The sequence below is a fragment of the Pseudorca crassidens genome, chromosome 14 (genome assembly GCF_039906515.1).
Source record: "Pseudorca crassidens isolate mPseCra1 chromosome 14, mPseCra1.hap1, whole genome shotgun sequence".
Classification (NCBI taxonomy): domain Eukaryota; kingdom Metazoa; phylum Chordata; class Mammalia; order Artiodactyla; family Delphinidae; genus Pseudorca; species Pseudorca crassidens.
The window spans coordinates 25,204,368-25,231,088 of NC_090309.1; the positions used below are offsets into that span (position 1 = coordinate 25,204,368).

At 42.9% G+C, this 26,721-nt stretch overlaps 5 pseudogenes; 4 read left to right on the forward strand and 1 right to left on the reverse strand.

Moving 5' to 3' along the window:
• Nucleotides 1-8,545: 8,545 nt before the first annotated feature.
• LOC137206032 (signal transducer CD24 pseudogene) lies at nt 8,546-12,536 on the reverse strand (annotated as a pseudogene).
• Nucleotides 12,446-13,921, forward strand: LOC137206038 (uncharacterized protein C2orf78-like; annotated as a pseudogene).
• A 684-nt stretch (nt 13,922-14,605) lies between these two features.
• On the forward strand, nt 14,606-18,116 carry LOC137206034 (uncharacterized protein C2orf78-like; annotated as a pseudogene).
• Nucleotides 18,117-18,800: 684 nt separating this feature from the next.
• On the forward strand, nt 18,801-22,432 carry LOC137206035 (uncharacterized protein C2orf78-like; annotated as a pseudogene).
• Nucleotides 22,433-22,995: 563 nt separating this feature from the next.
• LOC137206036 (uncharacterized protein C2orf78-like) lies at nt 22,996-26,505 on the forward strand (annotated as a pseudogene).
• Nucleotides 26,506-26,721: the final 216 nt, after the last annotated feature.

Here is a 26,721-nt window from a genome sequence, read left to right on the forward strand (position 1 = left end):
CCAGGAGTTGTGTGAACAAAGAAGAGAAAGGGAAATTTCTCCCTGCAGCTTCAGGAGCAGCAGATTAAATACCCACAATCAACTTGTTGAACCCTGCACATGTGGAATACCTGAATAGACAATAAAAGTTCCCAAAATTGAGGTGGCAGACTTTGGAAGCAACTGTAGACATGGGGTTTGTTTTCTGCATCTGATTTGTTTCTGGTTTTTATGTTTATCTTAGTTTAGTTTTTAGTGCTTGTTATCATAGGTGGATTGATTTGTTGGCTCCATTTGTTTATTGGTTTGGTTGCTCAATTCCTTTTTAAAATTTTAAATTTATTTTATTATTTTTTAAATTTATAAATTTTTTTTCTTTTTTCTCTTTTTGTGAGTGTGTATGTGTATGTTTTCTTGTGTGATTTTGTCTGTTTAGGTTTGCTTTTAACATTTTTCCTAGGGTTCTGACTGTTCTTTTTTGGTTGTTATTTTTGTTTGTTTCTTTGCTTTCTTTTTATGAGTGTGTATGTTTCTGTGTGTGATTTTGTCTGTTTAGTTTTGCTTTTACCATTTGGTTTGGGGTCCTTTCTGTTGGTTTTCTTTTTTTTCTTCCTTTTCTTCTGAGCCGTGTGGCTGGCTGGGTCTTTGTGCTCCAGCTGGGTGTCAGGCCTGAGCCTCTGAGGTGGAAGAGCCAAGTGCAGAACATTGGAGCAACAGAGAACTCCCAGCCTCACGTAATGTCAATTGACAAGAGCTTTCCTAGAGATCTCCATCTCAACACAAAGACACAGCTCCACCCAACTGCCAGCAAGCTCCAGTGCTGGATGCCCCATGCCAAACAACTAGCAAGACAGGAGCACAACCCCACTCATTAACAGAGAGGCTGCCTAAAGTCTTACTAAGTTCACTGACACCACAAAACACACCACTGGATGGAACCCTGCCCACCAGAAGGACAAGATCCAGCCCCACCCGTCAGAAAACAAGCACCAGTCCTCTCCACCAGGAAACCTACACAAGCCACTGAACCAACCTCACCCACTGGGGGCAGACACCAAAAACAATGGGAACTACAAACCTGCAGCCTGCAAAAAGCAGACCCCAAACACAGTAAGATAAACAAAATGAGAAGACAGAGAAACATGCAGCAGATGAAGGAGGAAGGTAAAAACCCACCAGACCCAACAAATGAAGAGGAAATAGGCAGTCTACCTGAAAAAGAATTCAGAATAATGATAGTAAAGATGATCCAAAATCTTGGAAATAGAATAGAGAAAATGCAAGAAACATTTAACAAGGACCTAGAAGAACTAAAGAGCAAACAAACAATGATGAACAACACAATAAATGAAATGAAAAATACTCTAGATGAGATCAATAGCAGAATAACTGAGGCAGAAGAACGGATAAGTGACCTGGAAGATAAAATGGTGGAAATAACTGCCACAGAGCAGAATAATGAAAAAAGAATGAAAAGAATTGAGGACAGTCTCAGAGACCTCTGGGACAACGTTAAATGCACGAACATTCGAATTATAGGGGTCCCAGAAGAAGAAGAGAAAAAGAAAGGGACTGAGAAAATATTTGAAGAGATTATAATTGAAAACTTCCCTAATATGGGAAAGGAAATAGTCAATCAAGTCCAGGAAGTGCAGAGAGTCCCATACAGGATAAATCCAAGGAGAAACAGGCCAAGACGCATATTAACCCAACTAACAAAAATTAAATACAAGGAAAAAAATATTAAAAGCAGCAACGGAAAAGCAACAAATAACACACAAGTGACTCTCCATAAGGTTAACAGCTGATCTTTCAGCAGAAATTCTGCAAGTAAGAAAATGCTAATTTGAAAAGATATATGAACACAGGATTTTTGTGGCATTATTTACAATACCCAAGATATGGGAAGAACTTAATTGTTAGGTTGGTAGATGAATGGATAAAGAAGATGTGGTATATATTATATATAATAGTCCATTGTATATACAATGGAATATTATTCAACCATGAAAGTGAAATCTTGCCATTTGTGACAACATGGATGTACCTAGAGAATATTGAGCTAACTGAAGTAAGTCAGACAGAGAAAGACAAATACTATATGATTTCACTTATATGTGAAATCTAAAAAAGGAAATGAACAAACATAAAAAAACAGAAATAGATTCATAGATACAGAGAACAAATGTGTTTGCCAGAGGGAAGGGTTGTGTTTGGATAAGTGAAATAGATGAGGATATTAAAAGCCTCCAGTTATAAAATAAATAAGCCAGAGTGATGTGATGTACTGTGTAGGGTATATAGTCAATATGGCAACTAGACTTATTGTGGTGTTCATTTTGGAATGTATAAAATATTGAATCACTATGTTACACATGAAACTAATGTAAATATAGTTGTAAGTCAACTATACTTCAAAAAAAAGTAGTAAAGCAGACATCAGAGGGACTGTTTATAGGTACCCCAAGTGACACTGATGATTTTTAGTCATACCTGCTCCTCCACCTTTGATTTTTCTTTGCCCTCAAAAAACCGTGTCAAGCTTATATTCTAGTATGATGATGGATTTTTCTATAGTGTCTCTGTGATAGACTGACACCCATGTGTCCTCTAAGGAATACGCACACTAGACCAGACCATCAGCTCCAGCAACAGCATGAAAAGACAAAGACTCTTGGCCTCTGGGGGGGTTTGGGAAATGTCACTGGTGCTATAGACTGACCTTATCAGAATAGCTTAAAAGCATTTTGAGAATATTAGCTATTAAGACCATAAGTAACTGTCAAATCTTTATTTTTTAAAACTTTTATTGAAGCGCAGTTGATTTACAATGTTGTGTTAATTTCTGCTGTACTGCAAAGTGACTCAGTTATATATATATATATTATTATATATATATTATATATTATTTTCTTATTCTTTTCAGTTATGGTTTATCACAGGATGTTGAATATAGTTCCCTGAACTACACACTAGAACCTTGTTTTTTATCCATCCTATATATAATAGTTTGCATCTGCTAATCCAAAATTCCCAGTCCTTCCTTACCCCACTCCCCTCCCCCTTGGCAACCACAAGTCTGTTCTCTATGTCTGTGAGTCTGTTTCTGTTTTGTAGATATGTTCACTTGTGTTGTATTTTAGATTCCATATATAAGTGGTATCATATGGTATTTATCTTTCTCTTTCTGACTTCACTTTAGTATGATAACCTCTAGGTCCATCCACGTTGCTGCAAATGGCATTACATTGCTGAGGAGTATTCCACTGTACACATATACCACATCTTCATCTGTGAATGGACATTTAGGTTGTTTCCATGTCTTGGATATTGTGAATAGTGTTGCTATGAACATAGTGGTCCATGTATCTTTTTGAATTATAGTTTTGTCTGGGTATATGCCCAGGAGTAGGATTGCTGGATAATATGGAACTCTAATTTTAGTTTTTTGAGGAACCTCCATACTATTTTCCATAGTGGCTGCACCAGTACATATTCCCACCAACAGTGTAAGAGGGTTTCCTTTTCTCCACATCCTCTCCAGCTTTTATTATTTGTAGACATTTTAATGATGGCTATTCTGACTGGTGTGAGGTGGTACCTCATTGTAGTTTTGATTTGTATTTCTCTAATAACTAACAATGATAAGCATCTTTTCATGTGCCTTTTGGCCATCTGCATGTCTTCTTTGGAGAAATGTCTATTTAGGTCTTCTACCCATTTATCAATTGGGTTGTTTGTTCTTTTGTTATTGAATTATATAAGCTGTTTGTATATTCTGCAAATCAAGCCCTTGTCAGTCGCATCTTTTGCAAATACTTTCTTCAGTCTGTAGGTTGAGTTTTCATTTTGTTTATGGTTTCATTTGCTGTGCAAAAGCTTATAAGTTTGATTAGGTCCCATTTGTTTATTTTTGCTTTTATTTCTATTGCCCTGGGAGATTGATCTAAGAAAACATTGGTACAATTTACATCAGAGAATGTTGTGCCTATATTCTCTTCTAAGAGTTTTATGGTGTCACGTCTTATATGTAAGTCTTTAAGCCATTTTGAGTTTATTTTTGTGCATGGTATGAGGGTGTGTTCTAACTTCATTGATTTACATGTAGCTGTCCAACTTTTCCAACACAACTTGTTGAAGAGACTGTCTTTTTCCCACTGTATATTCTTGCCTCTTGTAAAGAATTAATTGTCCATCAGTATGTGGGTTTATTTCTGGGCTCTCTATTCTGTTCCCTTGATCCATATGTCTGTTTTAGTGCCAATACCACACTGTTTTGATTACTGTAGCTTTGTAGTATTGTCTGAAGTCTGGGAGGGCTATGCCTCCTGCTTTGCTCTTTTTCCTCAAGATTGCTTTGACAATTATGGGTCTTTTATGGTTCCATATAAATTTTAGGATTATTTGTTCTAGTTCTGTGAGAAGATATCATGGGTAATTTGATAGGGATTGCATTAAATCTGTAAATTGCTTTGGGTTGTATGACCATTTTAACAATATTAACTCTTCCCAAGAGCATTGGCTATCTTTCCATTTCTTTGAATGATCTTCAATTTCCTTTATTAATGTTTTGTAGTTCTCAGCATATAAGTCTTTCACATTCCTTGGTTAGGTTTATTCCTAGGTGTTTTTTTTAAAGATTTTCTTTTGATGTGAACCATTTTTAAAGTCTTTATTGATTTTGTTACAATATGGCTTTTTTTAAATGTTTTTGGTCACGAGGTATGTGGAATCTTAGCTCCCCAACCAGGGATCGAACCTGCACAACCTACATTGGAAAGCAAAGTCTTAACGACTTTACTGCCAGGGAAGTCCCCCTAAGTATGTTATTTTTGATGCAATTTTAAAAAGATTGTTTGTTTACATTCCTTTCTGATATTTCATTGTTACTGTAAGGAAATGTAATGATTTTTGTATGTTAATCTTGTATCCTGCTACCTTGCTGAATTCATTTATCAGTTCTAGTAGTTTTTGTGTGGAGTCTTTAGTGTTTTCTATATATAGCATCATGTCATCTGCATATAATGACAATTTTACCTCTTCCCTACCAATTTGAATACCTTTTATTTCTTTTTCTTTTCTGACTGCTGTGGCTAGGACTTCCAATACTATGTTGAAGAAAAGTGGTGAGAGTGGGCATCCTTGTCTTGTTCCAGATTTTAGCATGAAGGCTTTTAAGCTTTTCACTGTTGAATATTATATTGGCTGTGGGTTTATCATAAATAGGTTTTATTATGTTCCTTCTATATCCACTTTTGTAGGTTTTATTTTTTAAATCATGAATGGATGTTGCATTTTATCAAATACTTTTTCTGAATATATTGAGATGATCATGTAATTTTTGTCTTGTTGATGTGGTGTATCACACTGATTGATTTGTGTATGTTGAAAAATCCTTGTGACCCTGTCAAATCTTTATATATAGTCTGGTTATTTAATTGCTTCTCTGGGGTAATACTGATTCTGTTTCATATACACTATAGTAAATAATATAATGTTCCTTAAAAGTAGGGTATATGCATGATTAACAGCTGATTTTGTGTTTTTAGGAAAATCGTTTTGTTCCACAAATTTTAACTCTTGATACCAGAAGAAGAGAGATTTATAAAATTAGAGGCTGTGATTCTGTTAGCCTAGAAAGATCTGTGCTAAAGTTTTAAAAATTATCTCAGTAGTCATTTACAGTGACAATAAAAAACAAAGAAGTTCCTTTAAAAAAAGTAGGGTATATGTCACCCTCCATTTTGTATCTATCTCATTGCTTTGCCCAATGTAGGTGACAAACAACTGTTCATTAAAAAAGAGGGAAGGATAGAATAACCCCTGTGGTGTCATTGAAATAGGCTTTTTGTGGTTATGAGACTTTTGCCCTGATTAATGTGTCATTCATAGCTACATTCAATATTAGCTACTAGTTCAAGATCTAGCAATCAAACAAAAAACACATAAAATCTCCTTTAACTGAAAATGAGATATATAGAATTTTTCTGCCATAGTTCTCTCCCTGCTTCTTCCCTCAGAATTTAGTCATTATTTTCCATCTCTTTGTCATCTAAAGATGACTTTTGACTTTTGGGAAAAAGGCAAGTCTCAGCTTCAATATTGATTAGTCAATTTAAACCTTATATGGTCATAGGAACTTAAATAGAAATTCCAGGGACTGAGACAGAGATGATTCTGAAGTCAATGTGAGACTTGAAGGATGAAGCAAGGATTGGGCACAGAGCAGGCAGAGATGAAATGAGACAGAGGAATGAATGAGAGTGTCCAGGAACTAATCTAATTCTAGATTTCAAGAGTTGGGCTGCTTAAGTGAGGTAATTGGCCTCTTGACTGTTCCCTGTGACACTCCCTCCCAATATACACATGTCTATTAAGCTTCTACCATAATATTTATAGAGCGATCTGTGAATATCTATTTACCTGTATCTCTGCCTCTGTATTTTATCATCTCTGAGTCACTACATCCTAAATTGTATCTAGAATGTTGGAAAGAGCTTAACAACAAGTATTGGTTGAATGAGAGACTGAATGAATAATTTGGGGGATGGATAAAGTGTGGGGAAAATGATAATAATCTAGTGAGATTAGATCAAATGTATCCTAAGACACAAAATGTCATTTTATTAGGTAGCTGGGATTGTTAAAGGTTAAAGAGAATCAGTTTAGAGGCTAGACAGGACTAAAATCCTCCCCAACATCTGGTATAGGCACCAAAATAATTCTGAACCAATGATGTAATAAAAACCTGAGGACAATAAATAGATTATTTGAATCCCTATCCCTGAGCCTCAGTTTCTACATCTGTAAAATGGAGCAATATAGTAGACTACATCATAGATATGTAATGAGTTAAGTCATGTCTGGCACATATAAAAGGATCAGTTATTATAGTACCTCTTAACTCCACCAACCACATGCCCATGATCCACCATCCAAGGTACATCTCATTGCCAACAACTTCTTCCATGCTGTCATATGCTTTACTCTCTCCCTTGCTGACCTCTCCAGTTCTGATAACTTCCCCCTTTTATTTTTACTATGTCCTGTGTATGATTAAAATAATAGGAAGCCTTTATATAGTACCTAACCTATTTTAGACACTGTGCTAATTGCTTTCCATGAATCATTTTAATCTTCCTTACAACTTTATTATGTAGATTACATTATTATCTCCAATTTCTAGATAAAGAAACAGAATCAGGGAGTATATAACATGTCCAAGATCACGAAGGTTGTGATTGATAAATGTGTGAATAAGCCAGCCTTCCCTCTGACCCACTTCATTATCCTTCTCCATATGGCAAATAAATCCCCTTCTTGTGTAATTTCTGCTCACCCACCAGTATACTCTGCTTCCTTGGGTTGCATTTCTTTGGAGCAGACACTCTAGATCCATTCATCTAAGTGGCACATACTGCCTGCTAATACCCAGCTGGGTCTGTCCCCTGGAGCCCACTCACCTCTGGAGATGGGTTGAGTTTCAGGTCCTATATTTTATAGTCTTTCCAGTCCTGCTTAGATAACAAGATGGATCAGCAAAAAGATGCCCTCTCTAACCTATTCCTACCTGTACAAATTACAACCCCACTTTGATGTTCTTTCTACTTCTGCAGAATATGTGATCTGCCTTTTTCAAAATGGACTTTTTTTCTATTTTTATCTGGTATGATTAAAGCTTTCTCCAGATATATACCATAGGAAAGAGTCATGTCATACTTTTTGTTTTATTCTCTTCAAAGACATCACCTTAAAACAGAACAGTGGTTTGAGAGACAGATGGAACTGGACATAGACTTTGATTCTCTACTTCCTAACTTTGCGATTTGGGGAATGTTACTTAACCTCTCTGTGCCTCAAAAATTACATCTATATAATGAAAGTAATACTTCATAAGGTTGTCATGATGGTAAAATGAAATAATATGCTTGTAAAACGCTGTGCTTTGCACATAGTCAACACTCAAGCCATAGCAACAACCATTTGACTACCAAAAGCACAAAGCAAAAGCCACTACTTGTTGAATCTACTTGCAGCATTACTGCTAAAACTTGATGAATTAGAACAATACTAAGCATCTTAACAAATTACATGGCATAATTCCTCCTCATATTATTCTTCTGAGGACCAATCATAACCAGCTCAATCTGTTTATGCCAGACTTAAAATCACTCTTTCAGCCACATAGTACTAGTCATTGTAGCCATTCTTATTTAAACACCAGGAAGCTGTATAGGAGCTACAGCCCTAATAATTGTCCAATGCCTTACATCATCAATATTATTCTACCTACCAAACCTGAATTATGAACAAATTCACAGTTGAACTATAGTTCTAGCTCACAGTTTATGAACACTCCTTCCACCTATAGCAGCATTATGACTCCTAGCAACTCTCACCAACCTAACTTTAACCCCCAAAATCAAACTAAATGGAGAACTGTTTGCAGTAATATCATTCTCATGCTCTAATGTTACCATTATCCTAACAGAAATTAATATCATTATAACTGTCCTATATTCCCTCTATATATTAAATATAACACAACAAGGAAAATATACATATCTTGATTTTTTTGCTCTTTCAGCCACTTCTTTTTATTTACAGTTTATGTTTAATACAATATCAATTCCATAACATGAGAAGTTACTATAAATCAAAGCATAAATACAATAAAAAACAATATACAATCCAAAATAGAGATACAGCATTCAGGTATGAAACAAAAGAGAATGTTCATTCACACACACAGTAGCTTGAGATCTGTTGGATATGGTTATTCCAATGTAGGTTTTTAAAGATGGAAAAATATGACTTTGGTTAACTGTGACCATATTAGATTTTGGAACATCTAAGCATCATTGTGTGACCATGTGAACAAAAGACTTTAGGGAATGGCTACTTTTAAAAAGGTTTCTGTGCATCAAAGCAGTTGTGAAAAGTTTTACTTTCCAAAATCAAGCCCACTTTAGGCTTAAGACCGGGTTCCAACTGTCTAAAAATATTGAATGACAACAGAAAGTGTTCCAAATATGGCCATTCTGATTCAGTTTAAAAGGAAGTATTTACAGAAAAGAGTATAATTTTTTTTCTGAATTTAGTGTAAGCAAGCTTCCAGTCTTCAGTTCTCGAATATTTGATTTACAGTTTGGTTCCTTCACATATTTACCTTTTTAATTTCAAGATTTGTCAATTTTACCTTCAAAACAGACCATTTTTTAAATTGTAAAAATTATTCAACCTATGCAGAAATAAAAAGCATTTTGAAATTAGTTGAGATTAATATACTTCTACTCTTTGTTATCTGTCTAGCTAAATGAATCTAGCACTCTTTTTGAATAAGAATAGTTGATAAGTATATAAGCAAAATGTACTCATTATGCTTGGATTTGGGGTAGATTCCAATCCATCATTGAGCTGGCACATGTCAATGGCTATATAAAAATCCAAATTTGGGGCTTCCCTGGTGGCGCAGTGGTTGAGAGTCCACCTGCCGACTCAGGGGACACGGGTTCGTGCCCCGGTCCGGGAAGATCCCACATGCCGCAGAGCGGCTAGGCCCGTGAGCCATGGCCGCTGAGTCTGCGAGTCCAGAGCCTGTGCTCCGCAATGGGAGAGGCCACAACAGTGAGAGGCCCGCGTACCGCAAAAAGAAATAATAATCCAAATTCAATGTCAAACACAAAGCCCCAGAAGAAAGAGTTCAGTTCCCAAGAGAACAGTGATAGTTTAACATAAAATTTTATTTAGAGTACATCGGCATTAAGTTAGTAATGCTGAAACAACACATGGAGGATTTGCAGTAACACCTGGAAGTTCCTTCTAATGTATGTATAAAGAGAATCATGGAAGCTTTCTGTTTTATCCAATTGTTTTATGGCCTTATAAATTTAATGCACCAAATGAAAACTGAATCTTTGTTCTACATCTTATTCTTTATCTCTAAGTAAGATAAAATCTATTCTCATTTTCAAGGTAGAGTTTTATGTGCCCATACTTCTTAAGCCACATTTAAGAAAATCATCTCAACTAATTTTGGATAGTCTCTCTTCATCTTGTACAGGAAACTCCAGCAGCTTTAATATTGGCATTCATCATCTAGTCAAACCCTTCACATGCTCTTCAAACCAATCAAATGTGGGATCCTCAACAATTTCTGTCAATAAAATAAGGTGTGAAATCAGCAGATTCATTCAATGAAGCCCTGGTTGTTGTTGTTTTCCTTGTCACACTAGATGTCTAGACGCCTTTTGAACTGGGTTTAGAAGATGGGGATGTATAGATGCTTCTTGCCCTGAGTCTCTTAACAGCAGAGATGTAGAAGGGAGACCGAGATCATGAAGAGACTGGCTGTTGACTGTGGAGCATCATCACTTGACATGATGGTGGCATTGGCTGTATTGGGGGCAGCTGAGATATTCTGGGAGGGGTTACTTGAAGGTTTTACAACAATTGTTTGATTTGAATAAATCTGCGTAGGTAAGAGCAGCACCAGAAGCAGCAGCCCCAGTCGGAGCCTGGCCACCATCGTTCTGCTCATGTCCGCTCCATCAGTGTGTAGCGCATCTCACTGGATGCAGGGAGCATGGAGGATCGCTGGCTCAGGGCGGGCACAGGCAAAGTCAAATATACATTTCTTGTTAACAGTGTTAAACCATCATTTACATGGGAAAATGCCCTCATGAAGTAACGTCAAGTTAAGAAGGCTAATACTGTACATACATATATATATACATTTTGTACATAAGTATATATATACAAACGTTTGACCTAGTGGCACCACATGACAGAGGGAATCTCACCTTCCTCTTTATTTCCCAGCTTCCTGGACCGCATCTCTCTCCACTCACCTCCCCATGGGCCACACCTTCCCAGCCTTCTTTGCTGGTGCCTTGACATCCTCTAACTGGCAAATGTTGCAGTGCTACAGGTCTCTGACCTCAGACACTTCCTTGTTTACAACACCCACTTTCCAGATGATTCCACCTATTTTCATGGGTTTAAATATTGTCTCTTCACTGATGTATCTTAATACATCTACAACACAGACAGGCCCTGGGCTCCTATCATGTTCATGCCTGTCAACATGCCTACAGGACATCTTCATTTGGATTTCTGATCAACTTCACATGCTCAAAACTGAACACCTGATTTCACCTGCATCCTGCAGGATAATATCCATCACTGAACTACTTCTCAAAACCTCCACTGGTACAAATCTGATCTCAGCGGCCAGCACCTCCCAGCTGGATCTATTGCAAGATCTGCTCTCCCTGGCTTCCCTTGGATCCTTTCAGTTTGAGCCTTTAATAACCACTATCTTCGCTCAGGGCTCTATGGTTTTAGACTCAATATAAGAAACCTAGGGCTTCCCTGGTGGCGCAGTGGTTAAGAATCCACCTGCCAATGCAGGGGACATGGGTTCGAGCCCTGGTCTGGGAAGATCCCACAGGCCGTGGAGATACTAAGCCCATGTGCCATAACTACTGAGCCTGCATTCTAGAGCCCGTGAGCCACATCTACTGAAGCCCACGCGCCTAGAGCCCGTGCTCCGTAGCAAGAGAAGCCACCGCAATGAGAAGCCCGCACACCGCAACCAAGAGTAGCCCCCGCTAGCCGCAACTAGAGAAAGCCCGTGCACAGCAATGAAGACCCAGTGCAGCCAAACAAATACATACATAAAATAAGTAAGTTCAAAAATAAATAAATAAAAATAAAATTTTTAAAAAAGAACACCTAATTCAGGTTGGAAGGTGGGAGGGACACTCTAAATGTCATCTATGCTGCATGTACAAGAACCCTGAGAGCATACCAACAGGTACCACATTTTTCACTGCTGTAGCCGATCATTCCCCCTGTACTACCACACTGTATCACTCCCTTCCCTGATCTACTGCCACAGTCTCTTTGGAAGGTGTTTCAGAACTCTTGTTATCATAGTGACAGTTTAACTGTCCTCACTTCCCTAATTTATACCAGGATTTAAGACCTTGTGGTCCGGGATCCTGTCCAGAAAGACTCTGTCCTTGTTTATTTATTTCATCAGGAAGGGCTCTACTCCCTCTCCTAGTTCATGGTGTGAAGTGTTCTTAGCCTCTCAGGAAAGTGGGGAGAATTGAAAGGACTCTATAAGAGAATGCTAGGCTTTGTAAAACATTTCGTTTCTTTAAAAAATAAGACTCATTTTTTATTTGACTTTGAACAATCCTAGGAAATACAAAGAAAGCCAAGAATCGGTGACATGAAATGATCACCAGTAAGAATTACAACAGTCACCGCTTATCTCGTAGCATAGGGCACTGTCCGTGATCCTTAAGAAGAGTTACTAGAAATGCCTTGCCCATCTTGCCCCTAAACACCAACACATCAATCATGTACCTTGAAAGGTACATGAGTGCTGTGTTGGTGTTTAGGGGGAGCATCTCACTTACCAGGGACTGACTTCTACCTTGATTCCTTTGTAGGGATGGAGACTTCCCTGGTGATGAAAAATTCCCTGGGATTGCAACCTCCAAGCCAGACATCTTGTGTGACACAAACTCAAGAACTCCCCAGGTCCTGCAGGAGCAGAAATATCCAGATACTTGAGAGTAACCCACCACCTGAACTTGGGGACATTTCAGGGACAGCTCCAGTCCAGAGCGCCAGTAGTCTCCTGGCCCTGCCTCCAGCTCCAAGCCAGGGACAAATAGAGAGTGAGCACTTGGAGGATATGAAAACCAAGCTTTCAAAGCCTCTGGATGCCTACAGATCCCAAGAGAAAACCAAGAGCCTCCACTACTCCCTTTAGAAATCCCTGATATTCAGCAGCTCCTGGCCTGCACTGATGCATCCCCTTAGCCAAGAGGAGCAGCCTGCTTCTGAAAATGCTGATCTGGGAAAGAACAGCCTGAGTCTTGAGGACCTAGGGACACCTGAAAATGGGATGGAATCTAGCAGTGGTTTTGCAGACATTACTACACTGGCGGAGGATATTCACCTTCCCCAGCTCTTTAATTCTTTGAAAGATCTTGATCCAAAGGTCCCAACAGGATCAAAGCCAAAGACACTCAGAGCCTTTAAGGTGAATCAGAGCCTTTAAGGTGAATCAGGTGCAGGAAAAGCCAAGTGTCATAAAGGTTCCCTCTGCTCAACCCAGGAAGAACAAACATAAAGCCTCTGAGCCTATCAGTGGTGCTCCCAAGGCCAAAATCCAGCCAAAGAATCCAGAGTGCCTGCTAGGGGGAGAAGTGCTTCTATGCCATGCTGCAGTCAGGGACAGCGCTCCTGTGACCACGGCCAAGCATTCCAAAGGCAAACCTCAGAAAGCTGCATCCAGAAAGATCAGCAATACTCAGAGCCACGGGCAGGAAAGCACCTCAAGGACCAAACGAAGGAAGAAGGCTGATGAGAAAAAGCAGTCAGGGAACAAAGTCAAGGCAGAAGAGAAGCCAACAATTCCCCAGACGAAGCGAAGGAAGCAGCAAACTGAGCTTATCCAAGAGAGCTTTAAAAAGCCTCGAACCTCCCTAGGCATGTGCAGGCTGGCGTCTGTGAAGGTTTTTCATGCACTGGGGGAGAAGAATGATAAGAAAACTGGGCTCTCTTCCTGTCGGGTCTTGGGAAATTCAAGCAACCCTAAACACCCCCAGCTATCCAGCCATGGAGGTATACCCCACCTGAGGGTAAGAGTCCTGAGAAAACTCAAGTCGAAGCCCAGAAACCAGACAGCAGTGCTGGAAAACAGTGTCCATCTCCATCCCAGTAGGAGCTGCCGCCTCCTGGGAAGGTCAAGTTGATACCTCTGCCGTTTTCTGCCTGGGACAAGCCTCAATCTCGACCTGCTCCGCGGAGGCCACAGTCTCTGGCCTCACATCGGCCTGCTGTGGCTGAGTGTGCCCAGCCTGTTTCTACTAACTCAGCTCAACCTCCAGGATTGAAGAGGGTAGAAATGACTCTTTAAATTTACCAGTTGGACTGAGCTATATGTGAACTCTAGGTAATAGCGTGGGAACTGCACAAGCAAAGTGAGACACTGAAGATTCCAATGGTAATAGCCGTACTGTTTTCTAACGGACGAAAAAAATGCCTATATTAAAAGTTCTATTTCTCCTGCTTTCTGGCAGTATCATGCTCAGAATAGTGTCCTGGCAAGCAAGTCAGGATACTTAGGTTCTGAAATCTGGTAAGGATACTAACATAATGAGAGAACTTGAACAAGTCAACCCGACCTCTCTGAGCCTCAATTTCCTTCCTCATGAAATGAGACTGTGAAAACAGAAGTTCTCTAAGGACCTCCTAGTTCTAAAATGCTCCCAGTCTAGGAAACAGCATAGAAGTCCATATTAGTGCAGGCTGAAAGGAAAGATAGGTCAGGGAGAAGGTTGCTTCCAGCCTAGAGAACAATGTCTGAACCATACCACTTGGGTCTTCTGCCCATCTGTGCCCAACATGGGAGCACAGGCAGCTAATACAGAAGAGTGTAAAACTGCTCAGTCCTTGCCACCATCATAACGGTCTGATTTTTGGTTTCTCAGTAAGTATTGACACTAGAGGTATCCGGATAGCAAGAAACTTAAGATAATGCTGTTCCTCAAACATAGTGAGAATTTATCAATCTCCCTGATGTTTTCATTACCCTCTTGTTCTTACAGAAAATTTCCAAAATCCATCTCGACTTGGAACTCTGAATTCTCTGCAGCACTCTCTTCCTGGAGTGAGCAATGCAACTTCCCTAACAGGAAGTGTCTGCAACTTCTCCAGAGTCTCTGCTCCTGCCGTCAGTTCGGCATCAGCTACTGGTACCTCTTTCCAGACACTCATGGGTAGCGCCTACCTTCACCAACAGTCTAGCACAACTATGTTATCTGGAGTTACTGACCAGAGCCAGACCTCCACTTCAGCTGCTTCCTATCCGGGTGTTCTTGACTGGGACATCACAGGAAGCACTGAAAAGAATTCTCCTTCACTCGGAGACTGTACTCTGGCAGTCACTGACCAGCACACAGCTGCTTCCTCCATGTTTATGGCAGCCCAGTATGATAAAACTGCAGACACCAATAACATGGTCCCTCTATATCCATCACCTTCTGCCAGGCTTGCTCAGGGAACACCATCTCAGATTCCAAATCAGGGACACAGCCTGTCACTTCCCTACCAGGAAGGAAGCCAGGTATATTACTATAACCAAGGCACATTGGGGTCTTTACTGAATGGAGAACTTGGCTCCTGCCTGCAATCCTATGGCTCTGTGTCATACACAGGAAGTAGGGCCTCTGTGCAACCAAAAGTGGTAATGGTACTAAAGGAGATTCAGCCCACAAATATCCAACCACCAGCTTCCACCTCTGGAATCTACTACCCTGTGTCTGCTCAACCCGTCACAGAAACAAGTTTTCAAGGTGAGTACAAACAGCAAGAAAGTTGAACAATGAGGTCAGCATTTAAAAGTGGGGTCAAATCTACAGCTGGGAAGTGGTGTACAGACAGGTAGAATTTAGATCCTGAGCCTTTAATAACCACTACCTTCACACAGGGCTCTCTGGTTTAGACTCTATATAAGAACACCTAGGGCTTCCCTGGTGGCGCAGTGGTTAAGAATCTGCCTGCCAATGCAGGGGACACGGGTTCGAGCCCTGGTCTGCGAAGATCCCACAGGCCGTGGAGCAACTAAGCCCATGTGCCACAACTACTGAGCCTGCATTCTAGAGCCCGTGAGCCACATCTACTGAAGCCCACGCGCCTAGAGCCCGTGCTCCGTAGCAAGAGAAGCCACCGCAATGAGAAGCCCGCACACCGCAACCAAGAGTAGCCCCCGCTAGCCGCAACTAGAGAAAGCCCGTGCACAGCAATGAAGACCCAGTGCAGCCAAACAAATACATACATAAAATAAGTAAGTTCAAAAATAAATAAATAAAAATAAAATTTTTAAAAAAGAACACCTAATTCAGGTTGGAAGGTGGGAGGGACACTCTAAATGTCATCTATGCTGCATGTACAAGAACCCTGAGAGCATACCAAGAGGTACCACATTTTTCACTGCTGTAGCCGATCATTCCCCCTGTACTCCCACACTGTATCACTCCCTTCCCTGATCTACTGCCACAGTCTCTTTGGAAGGTGTTTCAGAACTCTTGTTATCATAGTGACAGTTTAACTGTCCTCACTTCCCTAATTTATACCAGGATTTAAGACCTTGTGGTCCGGGATCCTGTCCAGAGCAAGCAGGCTAAGACTCTGTCCTTGTTTATTTATTTCATCAGGAAGGGCTCTACTCCCTCTCCTAGTTCATGGTGTGAAGTGTTCTTAGCCTCTCAGGAAAGTGGGGAGAATTGAAAGGACTCTATAAGAGAATGCTAGGCTTTGTAAAATATTTCGTTTCTTTAAAAAATAAGACTCATTTTTTATTTGACTTTGAACAATCCTAGGAAATACAAAGAAAGCCAAGAATCGGTGACATGAAATGATCACCAGTAAGAATTACAACAGTCACCGCTTATCTCGTAGCATAGGGCACTGTCCGTGATCCTTAAGAAGAGTTACTAGAAATGCCTTGCCCATCTTGCCCCTAAACACCAACACATCAATCATGTACCTTGAAAGGTACATGAGTGCTGTGTTGGTGTTTAGGGGGAGCATCTCACTTACCAGGGACTGACTTCTACCTTGATTCCTTTGTAGGGATGGAGACTTCCCTGGTGATGAAAAATTCCCTGGGATTGCAACCTCCAAGCCAGACATCTTGTGTGACACAAACTCAAGAACTCCCCAGGTCCTGCAGGAGCAGAAATATCCAGATACTTGAGAGTAACCCACCACCTGAACTTGGGGACATTTCAGGGACAGCTCCAGTCCAGAGCGCCAGTAGTCTCCTGGCCCTGCCTCCAGCTCCAAGCCAGGGACAAATAGAGAGTGAGCACTTGGAGGATATGAAAACCAAGCTTTCAAAGCCTCTGGATGCCTACAGATCCCAAGAGAAAACCAAGAGCCTCCACTACTCCCTTTAGAAATCCCTGATATTCAGCAGCTCCTGGCCTGCACTGATGCATCCCCTTAGCCAAGAGGAGCAGCCTGCTTCTGAAAATGCTGATCTGGGAAAGAACAGCCTGAGTCTTGAGGACCTAGGGACACCTGAAAATGGGATGGAATCTAGCAGTGGTTTTGCAGACATTACTACACTGGCGGAGGATATTCACCTTCCCCAGCTCTTTAATTCTTTGAAAGATCTTGATCCAAAGGTCCCAACAGGATCAAAGCCAAAGACACTCAGAGCCTTTAAGGTGAATCAGAGCCTTTAAGGTGAATCAGGTGCAGGAAAAGCCAAGTGTCATAAAGGTTCCCTCTGCTCAACCCAGGAAGAACAAACATAAAGCCTCTGAGCCTATCAGTGGTGCTCCCAAGGCCAAAATCCAGCCAAAGAATCCAGAGTGCCTGCTAGGGGGAGAAGTGCTTCTATGCCATGCTGCAGTCAGGGACAGCGCTCCTGTGACCACGGCCAAGCATTCCAAAGGCAAACCTCAGAAAGCTGCATCCAGAAAGATCAGCAATACTCAGAGCCACGGGCAGGAAAGCACCTCAAGGACCAAACGAAGGAAGAAGGCTGATGAGAAAAAGCAGTCAGGGAACAAAGTCAAGGCAGAAGAGAAGCCAACAATTCCCCAGACGAAGCGAAGGAAGCAGCAAACTGAGCTTATCCAAGAGAGCTTTAAAAAGCCTCGAACCTCCCTAGGCATGTGCAGGCTGGCGTCTGTGAAGGTTTTTCATGCACTGGGGGAGAAGAATGATAAGAAAACTGGGCTCTCTTCCTGTCGGGTCTTGGGAAATTCAAGCAACCCTAAACACCCCCAGCTATCCAGCCATGGAGGTATACCCCACCTGAGGGTAAGAGTCCTGAGAAAACTCAAGTCGAAGCCCAGAAACCAGACAGCAGTGCTGGAAAACAGTGTCCATCTCCATCCCAGTAGGAGCTGCCGCCTCCTGGGAAGGTCAAGTTGATACCTCTGCCGTTTTCTGCCTGGGACAAGCCTCAATCTCGACCTGCTCCGCGGAGGCCACAGTCTCTGGCCTCACATCGGCCTGCTGTGGCTGAGTGTGCCCAGCCTGTTTCTACTAACTCAGCTCAACCTCCAGGATTGAAGAGGGTAGAAATGACTCTTTAAATTTACCAGTTGGACTGAGCTATATGTGAACTCTAGGTAATAGCGTGGGAACTGCACAAGCAAAGTGAGACACTGAAGATTCCAATGGTAATAGCCGTACTGTTTTCTAACGGACGAAAAAAATGCCTATATTAAAAGTTCTATTTCTCCTGCTTTCTGGCAGTATCATGCTCAGAATAGTGTCCTGGCAAGCAAGTCAGGATACTTAGGTTCTGAAATCTGGTAAGGATACTAACATAATGAGAGAACTTGAACAAGTCAACCCGACCTCTCTGAGCCTCAATTTCCTTCCTCATGAAATGAGACTGTGAAAACAGAAGTTCTCTAAGGACCTCCTAGTTCTAAAATGCTCCCAGTCTAGGAAACAGCATAGAAGTCCATATTAGTGCAGGCTGAAAGGAAAGATAGGTCAGGGAGAAGGTTGCTTCCAGCCTAGAGAACAATGTCTGAACCATACCACTTGGGTCTTCTGCCCATCTGTGCCCAACATGGGAGCACAGGCAGCTAATACAGAAGACTGTAAAACTGCTCAGTCCTTGCCACCATCATAACGGTCTGATTTTTGGTTTCTCAGTAAGTATTGACACTAGAGGTATCCGGATAGCAAGAAACTTAAGATAATGCTGTTCCTCAAACATAGTGAGAATTTATCAATCTCCCTGATGTTTTCATTACCCTCTTGTTCTTACAGAAAATTTCCAAAATCCATCTCGACTTGGAACTCTGAATTCTCTGCAGCACTCTCTTCCTGGAGTGAGCAATGCAACTTCCCTAACAGGAAGTGTCTGCAACTTCTCCAGAGTCTCTGCTCCTGCCGTCAGTTCGGCATCAGCTACTGGTACCTCTTTCCAGACACTCATGGGTAGCGCCTACCTTCACCAACAGTCTAGCACAACTATGTTATCTGGAGTTACTGACCAGAGCCAGACCTCCACTTCAGCTGCTTCCTATCCGGGTGTTCTTGACTGGGACATCACAGGAAGCACTGAAAAGAATTCTCCTTCACTCGGAGACTGTACTCTGGCAGTCACTGACCAGCACACAGCTGCTTCCTCCATGTTTATGGCAGCCCAGTATGATAAAACTGCAGACACCAATAACATGGTCCCTCTATATCCATCACCTTCTGCCAGGCTTGCTCAGGGAACACCATCTCAGATTCCAAATCAGGGACACAGCCTGTCACTTCCCTACCAGGAAGGAAGCCAGGTATATTACTATAACCAAGGCACATTGGGGTCTTTACTGAATGGAGAACTTGGCTCCTGCCTGCAATCCTATGGCTCTGTGTCATACACAGGAAGTAGGGCCTCTGTGCAACCAAAAGTGGTAATGGTACTAAAGGAGATTCAGCCCACAAATATCCAACCACCAGCTTCCACCTCTGGAATCTACTACCCTGTGTCTGCTCAACCCGTCACAGAAACAAGTTTTCAAGGTGAGTACAAACAGCAAGAAAGTTGAACAATGAGGTCAGCATTTAAAAGTGGGGTCAAATCTACAGCTGGGAAGTGGTGTACAGACAGGTAGAATTTAGATCCTGAGCCTTTAATAACCACTACCTTCACACAGGGCTCTCTGGTTTAGACTCTATATAAGAACACCTAGGGCTTCCCTGGTGGCGCAGTGGTTAAGAATCTGCCTGCCAATGCAGGGGACACGGGTTCGAGCCCTGGTCTGCGAAGATCCCACAGGCCGTGGAGCAACTAAGCCCATGTGCCACAACTACTGAGCCTGCATTCTAGAGCCCGTGAGCCACATCTACTGAAGCCCACGCGCCTAGAGCCCGTGCTCCGTAGCAAGAGAAGCCACCGCAATGAGAAGCCCGCACACCGCAACCAAGAGTAGCCCCCGCTAGCCGCAACTAGAGAAAGCCCGTGCACAGCAATGAAGACCCAGTGCAGCCAAACAAATACATACATAAAATAAGTAAGTTCAAAAATAAATAAATAAAAATAAAATTTTTAAAAAAGAACACCTAATTCAGGTTGGAAGGTGGGAGGGACACTCTAAATGTCATCTATGCTGCATGTACAAGAACCCTGAGAGCATACCAAGAGGTACCACATTTTTCACTGCTGTAGCCGATCATTCCCCCTGTACTCCCACACTGTATCACTCCCTTCCCTGATCTACTGCCACAGTCTCTTTGGAAGGTGTTTCAGAACTCTTGTTATCATAGTGACAGTTTAACTGTCCTCACTTCCCTAATTTATACCAGGATTTAAGACCTTGTGGTCCGGGATCCTGTCCAGAGCAAGCAGGCTAAGACTCTGTCCTTGTTTATTTATTTCATCAGGAAGGGCTCTACTCCCTCTCCTAGTTCATGGTGTGAAGTGTTCTTAGCCTCTCAGGAAAGTGGGGAGAATTGAAAGGACTCTATAAGAGAATGCTAGGCTTTGTAAAATATTTCGTTTCTTTAAAAAATAAGACTCATTTTTTATTTGACTTTGAACAATCCTAGGAAATACAAAGAAAGCCAAGAATCGGTGACATGAAATGATCACCAGTAAGAATTACAACAGTCACCGCTTATCTCGTAGCATAGGGCACTGTCCGTGATCCTTAAGAAGAGTTACTAGAAATGCCTTGCCCATCTTGCCCCTAAACACCAACACATCAATCATGTACCTTGAAAGGTACATGAGTGCTGTGTTGGTGTTTAGGGGGAGCATCTCACTTACCAGGGACTGACTTCTACCTTGATTCCTTTGTAGGGATGGAGACTTCCCTGGTGACGAAAAATTCCCTGGGATTGCAACCTCCAAGCCAGACATCTTGTGTGACACAAACTCAAGAACTCCCCAGGTCCTGCAGGAGCAGAAATATCCAGATACTTGAGAGTAACCCACCACCTGAACTTGGGGACATTTCAGGGACAGCTCCAGTCCAGAGCGCCAGTAGTCTCCTGGCCCTGCCTCCAGCTCCAAGCCAGGGACAAATAGAGAGTGAGCACTTGGAGGATATGAAAACCAAGCTTTCAAAGCCTCTGGATGCCTACAGATCCCAAGAGAAAACCAAGAGCCTCCACTACTCCCTTTAGAAATCCCTGATATTCAGCAGCTCCTGGCCTGCACTGATGCATCCCCTTAGCCAAGAGGAGCAGCCTGCTTCTGAAAATCCTGATCTGGGAAAGAACAGCCTGAGTCTTGAGGACCTAGGGACACCTGAAAATGGGATGGAATCTAGCAGTGGTTTTGCAGACATTACTACACTGGCGGAGGATATTCACCTTCCCCAGCTCTTTAATTCTTTGAAAGATCTTGATCCAAAGGTCCCAACAGGATCAAAGCCAAAGACACTCAGAGCCTTTAAGGTGAATCAGAGCCTTTAAGGTGAATCAGGTGCAGGAAAAGCCAAGTGTCATAAAGGTTCCCTCTGCTCAACCCAGGAAGAACAAACATAAAGCCTCTGAGCCTATCAGTGGTGCTCCCAAGGCCAAAATCCAGCCAAAGAATCCAGAGTGCCTGCTAGGGGGAGAAGTGCTTCTATGCCATGCTGCAGTCAGGGACAGCGCTCCTGTGACCACGGCCAAGCATTCCAAAGGCAAACCTCAGAAAGCTGCATCCAGAAAGATCAGCAATACTCAGAGCCACGGGCAGGAAAGCACCTCAAGGACCAAACGAAGGAAGAAGGCTGATGAGAAAAAGCAGTCAGGGAACAAAGTCAAGGCAGAAGAGAAGCCAACAATTCCCCAGACGAAGCGAAGGAAGCAGCAAACTGAGCTTATCCAAGAGAGCTTTAAAAAGCCTCGAACCTCCCTAGGCATGTGCAGGCTGGCGTCTGTGAAGGTTTTTCATGCACTGGGGGAGAAGAATGATAAGAAAACTGGGCTCTCTTCCTGTCGGGTCTTGGGAAATTCAAGCAACCCTAAACACCCCCAGCTATCCAGCCATGGAGGTATACCCCACCTGAGGGTAAGAGTCCTGAGAAAACTCAAGTCGAAGCCCAGAAACCAGACAGCAGTGCTGGAAAACAGTGTCCATCTCCATCCCAGTAGGAGCTGCCGCCTCCTGGGAAGGTCAAGTTGATACCTCTGCCGTTTTCTGCCTAGGACAAGCCTCAATCTCGACCTGCTCCGCGGAGGCCACAGTCTCTGGCCTCACATCGGCCTGCTGTGGCTGAGTGTGCCCAGCCTGTTTCTACTAACTCAGCTCAACCTCCAGGATTGAAGAGGGTAGAAATGACTCTTTAAATTTACCAGTTGGACTGAGCTATATGTGAACTCTAGGTAATAGCGTGGGAACTGCACAAGCAAAGTGAGACACTGAAGATTCCAATGGTAATAGCCGTACTGTTTTCTAACGGACGAAAAAAATGCCTATGTTAAAAGTTCTATTTCTCCTGCTTTCTGGCAGTATCATGCTCAGAATAGTGTCCTGGCAAGCAAGTCAGGATACTTAGGTTCTGAAATCTGGTAAGGATACTAACATAATGAGAGAACTTGAACAAGTCAACCCGACCTCTCTGAGCCTCAATTTCCTTCCTCATGAAATGAGACTGTGAAAACAGAAGTTCTCTAAGGACCTCCTAGTTCTAAAATGCTCCCAGTCTAGGAAACAGCATAGAAGTCCATACTAGTGCAGGCTGAAAGGAAAGATAGGTCAGGGAGAAAGTTGCTTCCAGCCTAGAGAACAATGTCTGAACCATACCACTTGGGTCTTCTGCCCATCTGTGCCCAACATGGGAGCACAGGCAGCTAATACAGAAGAGTGTAAAACTGCTCAGTCCTTGCAACCATCATAACGGTCTGATTTTTGGTTTCTCAGTAAGTATTGACATTACAGGTATCCGGATAGCAAGAAACTTAAGATAATGCTGTTCCTCAAACATAGTGAGAATTTATCAATCTCCCTGATGTTTTCATTACCCTCTTGTTCTTACAGAAAATTTCCAAAATCCATCTCGACTTGGAACTCTGAATTCTCTGCAGCACTCTCTTCCTGGAGTGAGCAATGCAACTTCCCTAACAGGAAGTGTCTGCAACTTCTCCAGAGTCTCTGCTCCTGCCGTCAGTTCGGCATCAGCTACTGGTACCTCTTTCCAGACACTCATGGGTAGCGCCTACCTTCACCAACAGTCTAGCACAACTATGTTATCTGGAGTTACTGACCAGAGCCAGACCTCCACTTCAGCTGCTTCCTATCCGGGTGTTCTTGACTGGGACATCACAGGAAGCACTGAAAAGAATTCTCCTTCACTCGGAGACTGTACTCTGGCAGTCACTGACCAGCACACAGCTGCTTCCTCCATGTTTATGGCAGCCCAGTATGATAAAACTGCAGACACCAATAACATGGTCCCTCTATATCCATCACCTTCTGCCAGGCTTGCTCAGGGAACACCATCTCAGATTCCAAATCAGGGACACAGCCTGTCACTTCCCTACCAGGAAGGAAGCCAGGTATATTACTATAACCAAGGCACATTGGGGTCTTTACTGAATGGAGAACTTGGCTCCTGCCTGCAACCCTATGGCTCTGTGTCATACACAGGAAGTAAGGTCTCTGTGCAACCAAAAGTGGTTATGGTACTAAAGGAGATTCAGCCCACAAATATCCAACCACCAGCTTCCACCTCTGGAATCTACTACCCTGTGTCTGCTCAACCCGTCACAGAAACAAGTTTTCAAGGTGAGTACAAACAGCAAGAAAGTTGAACAATGAGGTCAGCATTCAAAAGTGGGGTCAAATCTACAGCTGGGAAGTGGTGTACAGACAGGTAGAATTTAGATCCTGAGCCTTTAATAACCACTACCTTCACACAGGGCTCTCTGGTTTAGACTCTATATAAGAACACCTAGGGCTTCCCGGGTGGCACAGTGGTTAAGAATCCGCCTGCCAATGCAGGGGACACGGGTTCGAGCCCTGGTCTGCGAAGATCCCACAGGCCGTGGAGCAACTAAGCCCATGTGCCATAACTACTGAGCCTGCATTCTAGAGCCCGTGAGCCACATCTACTGAAGCCCACGCGCCTAGAGCCCGTGCTCCATAGCAAGAGAAGCCACCGCAATGAGAAGCCCGCACACCGCAACCAAGAGTAGCCCCCGCTAGCCGCAACTAGAGAAAGCCCGTGCACAGCAATGAAGACCCAGTGCAGCCAAACAAATACATACATAAAATAAGTAAGTTCAAAAATAAATAAATAAAAATAAAATTTTTAAAAAAGAACACCTAATTCAGGTTGGAAGGTGGGAGGGACACTCTAAATGTCATCTATGCTGCATGTACAAGAACCCCGAGAGCATACCAACAGGTACCACATTTTTCACTGCTGTAGCCGATCATTCCCCCTGTACTCCCACACTGTATCACTCCCTTCCCTGATCTACTGCCACAGTGTCTTTGGAAGGTGTTTCAGAACTCTTGTTATCATAGTGACAGTTTAACTGTCCTCACTTCCCTAATTTATACCAGGATTTAAGACCTTGTGGTCCGGGATCCTGTCCAGAGCAAGCAGGCTAAGACTCTGTCTTTGTTTATTTATTTCATCAGGAAGGGCTCTACTCCCTCTCCTAGTTCATGGTGTGAAGTGTTCTTAGCCTCTCAGGAAAGTGGGGAGAATTGAAAGGACTCTATATGAGAATGCTAGGCTTTGTAAAACATTTCGTTTCTTTAAAAAATAAGACTCATTTTTTATTTGACTTTGAACAATCCTAGGAAATACAAAGAAAGCCAAGAATCGGTGACATGAAATGATCACCAGTAAGAATTACAACAGTCACCGCTTATCTCGTAGCATAGGGCACTGTCCGTGATCCTTAAGAAGAGTTACTAGAAATGCCTTGCCCATCTTGCCCCTAAACACCAACACATCAATCATGTACCTTGAAAGGTACATGAGTGCTGTGTTGGTGTTTAGGGGGAGCATCTCACTTACCAGGGACTGACTTCTACCTTGATTCCTTTGTAGGGATGGAGACTTCCCTGGTGACGAAAAATTCCCTGGGATTGCAACCTCCAAGCCAGACATCTTGTGTGACACAAACTCAAGAACTCCCCAGGCCCTGCAGGAGCAGAAATATCCAGATACTTGAGAGTAACCCACCACCTGAACTTGGGGACATTTCAGGGACAGCTCCAGTCCAGAGCGCCAGTAGTCTCCTGGCCCTGCCTCCAGCTCCAAGCCAGGGACAAACAGAGAGTGAGCACTTGGAGGATATGAAAACAAAGCTTTCAAAGCCTCTGGATGCCTACAGATCCCAAGAGAAAACCAAGAGCCTCCACTACTCCCTTTAGAAATCCCTGATATTCAGCAGCTCCTGGCCTGCACTGATGCATCCCCTCAGCCAAGAGGAGCAGCTGCTTCTGAAAATCCTGATCTGGGAAAGAACAGCCTGAGTCTTGAGGACCTAGGGACACCTGAAAATGGGATGGAATCTAGCAGTGGTTTTGCAGACATTACTACACTGGCGGAGGATATTCACCTTCCCCAGCTCTTTAATTCTTTGAAAGATCTTGATCCAAAGGTCCCAACAGGATCAAAGCCAAAGACACTCAGAGCCTTTAAGGTGAATCAGAGCCTTTAAGGTGAATCAGGTGCAGGAAAAGCCAAGTGTCATAAAGGTTCCCTCTGCTCAACCCAGGAAGAACAAACATAAAGCCTCTGAGCCTATCAGTGGTGCTCCCAAGGCCAAAATCCAGCCAAAGAATCCAGAGTGCCTGCTAGGGGGAGAAGTGCTTCTATGCCATGCTGCAGTCAGGGACAGCGCTCCTGTGACCACGGCCAAGCATTCCAAAGGCAAACCTCAGAAAGCTGCATCCAGAAAGATCAGCAATACTCAGAGCCACGGGCAGGAAAGCACCTCAAGGACCAAACGAAGGAAGAAGGCTGAAGAGAAAAAGCAGTCAGGGAACAAAGTCAAGGCAGAAGAGAAGCCAACAATTCCCCAGACGAAGCGAAGGAAGCAGCAAACTGAGCTTATCCAAGAGAGCTTTAAAAAGCCTCGAACCTCCCTAGGCATGTGCAGGCTGGCGTCTGTGAAGGTTTTTCATGCACTGGGGGAGAAGAATGATAAGAAAACTGGGCTCTCTTCCTGTCGGGTCTTGGGAAATTCAAGCAACCCTAAACACCCCCAGCTATCCAGCCATGGAGGTATACCCCACCTGAGGGTAAGAGTCCTGAGAAAACTCAAGTCGAAGCCCAGAAACCAGACAGCAGTGCTGGAAAACAGTGTCCATCTCCATCCCAGTAGGAGCTGCCGCCTCCTGGGAAGGTCAAGTTGATACCTCTGCCGTTTTCTGCCTAGGACAAGCCTCAATCTCGACCTGCTCCGCGGAGGCCACAGTCTCTGGCCTCACATCGGCCTGCTGTGGCTGAGTGTGCCCAGCCTGTTTCTACTAACTCAGCTCAACCTCCAGGATTGAAGAGGGTAGAAATGACTCTTTAAATTTACCAGTTGGACTGAGCTATATGTGAACTCTAGGTAATAGCGTGGGAACTGCACAAGCAAAGTGAGACACTGAAGATTCCAATGGTAATAGCCGTACTGTTTTCTAACGGACGAAAAAAATGCCTATGTTATAAGTTCTATTTCTCCTGCTTTCTGGCAGTATCATGCTCAGAATAGTGTCCTGGCAAGCAAGTCAGGATACTTAGGTTCTGA